Genomic DNA, 6,000 nt, shown 5'->3' with positions numbered 1-6,000 from the left:
CATGAAAGGCAGAGAATAAATAACAAGCCAGAGGCATAAACAGATGTGCAGATATATGCAGCTGGTGCTTTCCTGCCAAATTACCATGGGCAGAATGCTGGCAAAGGGCCAGGATGCCTCCCCCTCTATTTGGAGTTTGGCCACCAGGACCCATCCAAGCTCACCATTCATTTGGCAACATCTGAGTGAGGGGAGAAGGTGCCAGGGAAGGGAGTGGAGAGGCTGCAGGTGCCCTTAGGTTTGGTGAAGAGCTCCAGAGATTTATTCTAAAGATTCAGGTGTGTGTGTGTCAGGGGGAGGGGGGTAAGAGAAATAGGGAATTCTGGCCAGGCCCCCCCTAAAGGTTCCCTAGAATAGTCCCCCCCGGGTGTGACTTGAAATAGCTTGAGGGTTGACTCTAACAACACCCTCTGTTGCCACCTTCTCACTCAAAGACTGGGTGTTCCTGTGATCTTTGATCATATGACACTGCTCAGAGTTGGAATGGAGTGCAGCGGACAAGCAGCAGCTGGATGAGAGCCAGTCAGAATCCCCCAAACATGAAAGGATGTCCCCGAAGACTCCAGCCCCGGACCAAGACATGGGGGAAAACTGATTGGAGTTTTTGTGGCACCAGGAGTCAAAGCAGGTGAGCAGGGAGAGTGTTGCCCAAGGGTGCCTCTCTCTATGACACCCCCAGATCTGAATTCAAAGAGACCCCAAATCACCTTCCGGGCTTTGTTCAGATCATACAGTCTTTTCTCTTCATCAGTTATGAATTTGTCTCTCTCATGCCAGGCCATCTCATGCAGATTTGGGGGGCATGGAACAGTTTTTCCACTATCTGATTCCTGCCTCTTCTCTAGGTAGATGATACAGATTCCTGACCTGTGGGGATGGGCGACATGTGCTCTGGTGAACTATGGCATTAGGATGGATCTTGAGTGGACTCATTCTTGTAGGCAATGGGAAAAAAGAGGGTTATATGATAAAAGTAGTGACCTAAAAAGATAGGACTGGCAGTGGAGTGGAAGAGTGGATTGAAGGGAGGAGAGATGCAGAGCAGGGAGACTAGTTAGAAGCCTGTTGCCATTCAAGCCTAGTGATGGGTTGCAGAGCCAAGCAGCGGGAAAGAAACAGGGAAGAATGAAGGGAGAACTGGTGGGACTTGGAGATGGGCTGAACATGAATCAGAAATGAAGAGGGATAGCATGGCCCAGCCGGCGCGGCTCAGTGGCTGAGCATCCACCTAGGATCCAGGAGATGAAGGTTCAGTTCCTGGTCAGGGCACATGCCCAGGTTGCGGGCTCCACCCCCAGCAGGGGGTGTGCAGGAGGCAGCTGATCAGTGACTTTCTCATCATTGATGTTTCTATCTCTTGCTCCCTCTCCCTTCCTCTCTCTGAAATCAATAAAAATATATATATTTTTAAAAAAGAGTGGAACTCATTTTCAGACCTTCAAGGCTAAGAGAGTAACTCTCCACACTACAAATGAGGCTGCCCAAACCATTCCCTCTGAACTCCAAGCCTCCCCTTCAGCAGGACTGAGCCTATATACAGCTCGGCTTTGTTCCAGAGCCCCAGGTGACCCATGCTGTTCCAGGCTCCATGCTGTAGAAGAAAGCCCCCATTCTTTCTCAAGTGCCATACTGCCTAGAGATTAGCCCAATCCCAGGCACACATTGCTCTGGGTGACTCAGCGCAACCCTAGGTGGCCCCAGCCCAGGCAGTTCTGATTTCTTTCTGCTTCTCTCCTCTCCTCCGATGCTGCCAAAACAGCCAGCATTTTTCCAGGTGAAGAAAACCATCGCCAGAAATTAATTCCCTTTTCTGGAGCAGGGCTGTGTGATGGGGTTTGGGCGGTGAAATCAAGAGGCCAGACAGCAGCCGTGACTCACAAGGGCTCTTTCCTGGGGAGATGGAACCTGACAGACCAGGGTGTGGGAGCTTGGAGGTGATCTCCTGACAAGGCTGTCAGCACACGTCACTCCTCACCCTCAGCAGGAGTCCCCTGCAGCTGAGCTGAGGCTTCTCTTTCTCTCTCTCTTCACCTCTCTAGGGCTGTCTTCCCTTGCCCAGAGCCCCCTCTCCCCACCTGGCAAGCCCTTTCTAGTGCTAATGTTCTGCCTCCATGCTCCACTCCCCAGCTCTGCTAGGTATTTTTCTTTTTCTTTTCGGAGAAATACACTGAGTCAGCTTTTCTGTTGGGTGCCCTGGCCCCGGGCTCCTTCCCAACCACAGCAAATTTTACAGATGATTGGGAGTCCAGGGATGCACAGTACATGGGCAAGGAAGCTGTGTGTGTGTGTGTGTGTGTGTGTGTGTGTGTGTGTGTGTGTGTGTGTGTGTGTCAGAGAGAGAGAGAGAAGGAGGGGGGAGAGAAAAAGAGAGGTAGGGAGGGAGGGAGGGGGTTTTCTGGGCTGTGTATATGTTGCTCAGGGGATGGGAGTGGTTCCGAGAATGTGTAAGGGAGGTGGGGGCCCAGCTCAACCAGTTAAGGTTCCTCAGGTCTTAAAAGATTATAGGACAGCACTATTGGCAGTATCCATGGTTTGCCTCATCAGTCCCCCACCCCACAGTTTTATAAATAAGGAAGCTGAGGTCCAGAGAGGTTAAATGACTTATGTATCTCCCATCACATAGCTAGCTGGTGGCTGAACCAGGGTGAGAACCAGGGATCCTGACTTGTGGACAGTGCTGTGTCCACAACTCTGTCAGAGACCTTAGAGAAAAGGTCCTATTTCTGAGACTAGATGACAGTTTTGACTAAGGGCTTCTCAGAGAGATGGAAAAAACTAGAATCTCCTGGCCTTCAGGATGCCTTGGAGACAGGCAGGGCCCTGTCTCTGTGCCTTCAGCAGCCCCAGCAGTGACAGTAACACCTCTTCTTACCACTTTGGCTGCTTCCCTCCTGCCTCCTGGGCACACCCAGCATGTAGCAGTCTGGCTGGGAAAAGTCTACGTCCAAGCTCATCTCCTTGGTGCAGATCATTCTTGCCTGACCTCGAGTCCCACCTGCCTCATCCACGGACCTAGCTCAAGACAAATCTGTCTTGTTATCTAAGCTCCAATTCCAGCCCCAGCCCCAAGGAATTCCTTTATTTTTTAGAAGTGCCCTCTGTCTCCCACCCCAATTCCGGGGTCTGCTGGTCCCACAATCCCTTGGCACTGGAGTCACTTGCCTTCACCTGGAATAACACAAGATACCGCTCCCCTTTATTGATTAGAAGAAAAATTAATCCTTAACAAAGCTCAGGCCATTTGCCATAATGTGAAACACCAGAGCCGTGTCCCCCACACCCTCTCCACCAGCCAACAGGCTCTCCTAGTCCAACATGTTTCTGTGCAAAGCTCCCCACACCACTGTTGCTCAAAATCCTCCCAGGGCCTTCAGTGGGGCCCAACTGGGATGTGATGGCGGCAAGTTAGTGAGCTTGGGACTGCACTAAGCTTTCTCTAACACGGCTCCCATCTCCCCGCCCTTCCCCAGGAACAGCGTGGAAAGAAGGGTGCAGGAAAGAGCTTGGCAGGGCAATAAAAATGTCAGGGCCTTTCCTCCAGGCTTCCTTCCCACCGGTCCTCTCCCGCTTTCTCCCATCGCCCTTCTCCCCTCTCCACTCCTCCTCTTCCCCCCTCCCCTCCTCTTCTCTCCCGCAGACCCGCCCGCAATTGCAGCCGGCAGCCGAGGCGGGCAGCGCATTTGGGGGATAAGCGGGAGAGGTTAATTATTGCTCCCCCGCCCCTCACCCCCCCCCCCACAAGATGTATCTGACTGTCAGAAGGGGTGACAGATGAAGACAAAGTACAGGTATGGCTCCTGCGAACCCGGCCCTCAATGTACCAGCCAGGGGTGGGAGTAGAGAGGGGCGGGCTACCCAAGTTTTAACCCCTCCAAAGCCGGTGCACAGCGGGGGAGGGGCGAGGCAGTTGGGGAAGCCCAGGTTAGAACCCCTGTCCTGGTGAGGGCGGGGCTGATCCCTGGAGGCCCGTTGGCCTCCTCCCATCCTGCTCCAGCCAGCGATCTGGGGTGGAGGCAGGGAGCCACTCTGTCCCAGAGGCTGCAGAATCAAGGTCACAAGCAATCATTCCAAGAACACTATAGGTACAAAGAAAGGGGCTCCTGGAACAGCCTAGGGGGCAGGTAAATTTGGGGGCCAAGGAATCCCAGTGAGAGGGGGAGTTCCACCACTCTTCCACCTTCTCCATGGCTATGTTTCCCCCTCACCCAGGCCTGTCCCCAGGCATCCTTGTTGGGGTGCACTTGTGTGTTTGAGAATGAGAATTGTGCTTCTGAACCTGTGTGTATTTGTGAAGATGTAACTCAGTATGGTGTGTGTGTGTGTGTGTGTGTGTGTGTGTGTGCGCACATGCACACCCACAGTGCTTGGAAGGAGTGTCTGCGGGTACCTATGAGGGTGCCTGTACTGTGAGCACAGTGTGTTGTGTTTGTGCATGAGACAGCTTTTGCCTGCAGGTGTGGCTGTGGTGAAGGATTGTGTCTTCAGGAGAACGTGGGTGTGTGCTTGCAGGTACTGAGGTGTCTACATTTGGGAGAGTGTGGACACAGCATGTCTTCCTGTGGGTACACAATGTGTGCCAGTGTGAGGGGGTATTGCAGACATTGATGCTGGTGTGAGTGTGAACGTGATTGTGTGTGTGTGCAGCCGAAGCTGCCAGTCTCTTCTTCTCACTGGCCTCCCCCCTCCTTTTCCTGACTCTCCTCTTTCCATAAGCAAACAAGGTGAAATAATTACTTTTCCATTTAAATGCCCCATGTTCAAGCCAGAATGAAAACAAAGTGATTTAATAAAATTGTCTTTAAAAGGGAAAAGAGGAAAATAAACGTCTGCTCTGCTCCTCTCCCAGGCGTTCAGGGAGGCCCCAAGCCCTTCAAAGTTAATTAAAACAGGAACTAAAACCGAAGAATCGCTTACCAACCTTTTCCCCATTTCTGCCTTAAAGGTAAGGCAGTCCCCAGAAGCTCTGCCTCCGGCCTGGCCCTTGAGGCCCCATTCTCAGGCTCAGCCTTTCCCTGGGACCAACCCTTATCCCTGGCAGGCACCCTGGCCTTCTGCAGCCACATCTGGGGGACAGAGCTCTGCCCCTTCCCTCCTCCCAAAGAGTCATTAAAGGCTCTGTCTGGCCATTTGAAGTCCTTGATGGACACCGGTCCCCATCAGAAGCTTCCGGCCCTTACCTCCTCCCAGGACATAACCCGCCCTCAGCCCCTGTTGCCCCTCCTCCCAGGTCCCTTGAGTCCCCAGCTACTCTGAGCTTTATCTGTCTTCACTGACCCCCTGGCCCGGTCCTCAGCTCCAGCTCAGCACAGTTCCGGCTGCTTCCGCCTGGTCTGTATCTGTTCCCCATCAGAGGCCCCATCGGAGCTCCAGCCCTTCAGCAGCACAGATAAAAGAGATGGATGGAGGTGAGTTTAGGGGGTGCCCCTCCCAGCAAGCCCAGAGCTAGAGCCCTGGATTCTGACAGGGGCTCCCTGAGGAGGGCTGAGGGTGAGGGTGAAGACTGCTATGCTCTCTGGAAACCCAGTCCCTTCCCATCCCTTGCCTTAGGCCTTACTCTCCTCCTAAGGCCCAATTCCTAAGGCCTCCTCCAGACAGACACCAAGACTGTGATCACCCCATCCTCCAACACACACACTTCAGCAGGAAACTCTGCACTAGGTACCCCACTTCCATCTCCATGCAGCTCAACCACACAGAAACAGTAATAGTAAAACTGACCATTTGTTGAATACCTATTGTATTCCAGAGACGTTATTTATAAGATCTCTAATCTTACCACAACCCCTAAAGAGTTAGTTTTATCACTATTTGCAGAGGCGGACACAAAGAAGGGAAGCTAAGAAACTTGCCCAAGGTATGCATTTAAAAAGCAGAGCTGAGCCCTAGCTGATATATCTCAGTTCGCTGGGCACCATCCCATGCACCAAAAGGTTGCCAGTTCAATTCCCCGTAAAGGCACATGCCTGGGTTGCAGGCTCAATCCCGGGTAGGAGGCATGCA

The sequence above is a fragment of the Miniopterus natalensis genome, chromosome 14 (genome assembly GCF_054644295.1).
Source record: "Miniopterus natalensis isolate mMinNat1 chromosome 14, mMinNat1.hap1, whole genome shotgun sequence".
Taxonomy (NCBI): domain Eukaryota; kingdom Metazoa; phylum Chordata; class Mammalia; order Chiroptera; family Miniopteridae; genus Miniopterus; species Miniopterus natalensis.
The sequence above is the reverse complement of the archived record's forward strand: the minus strand, read 5'-3'. Positions refer to the sequence as shown.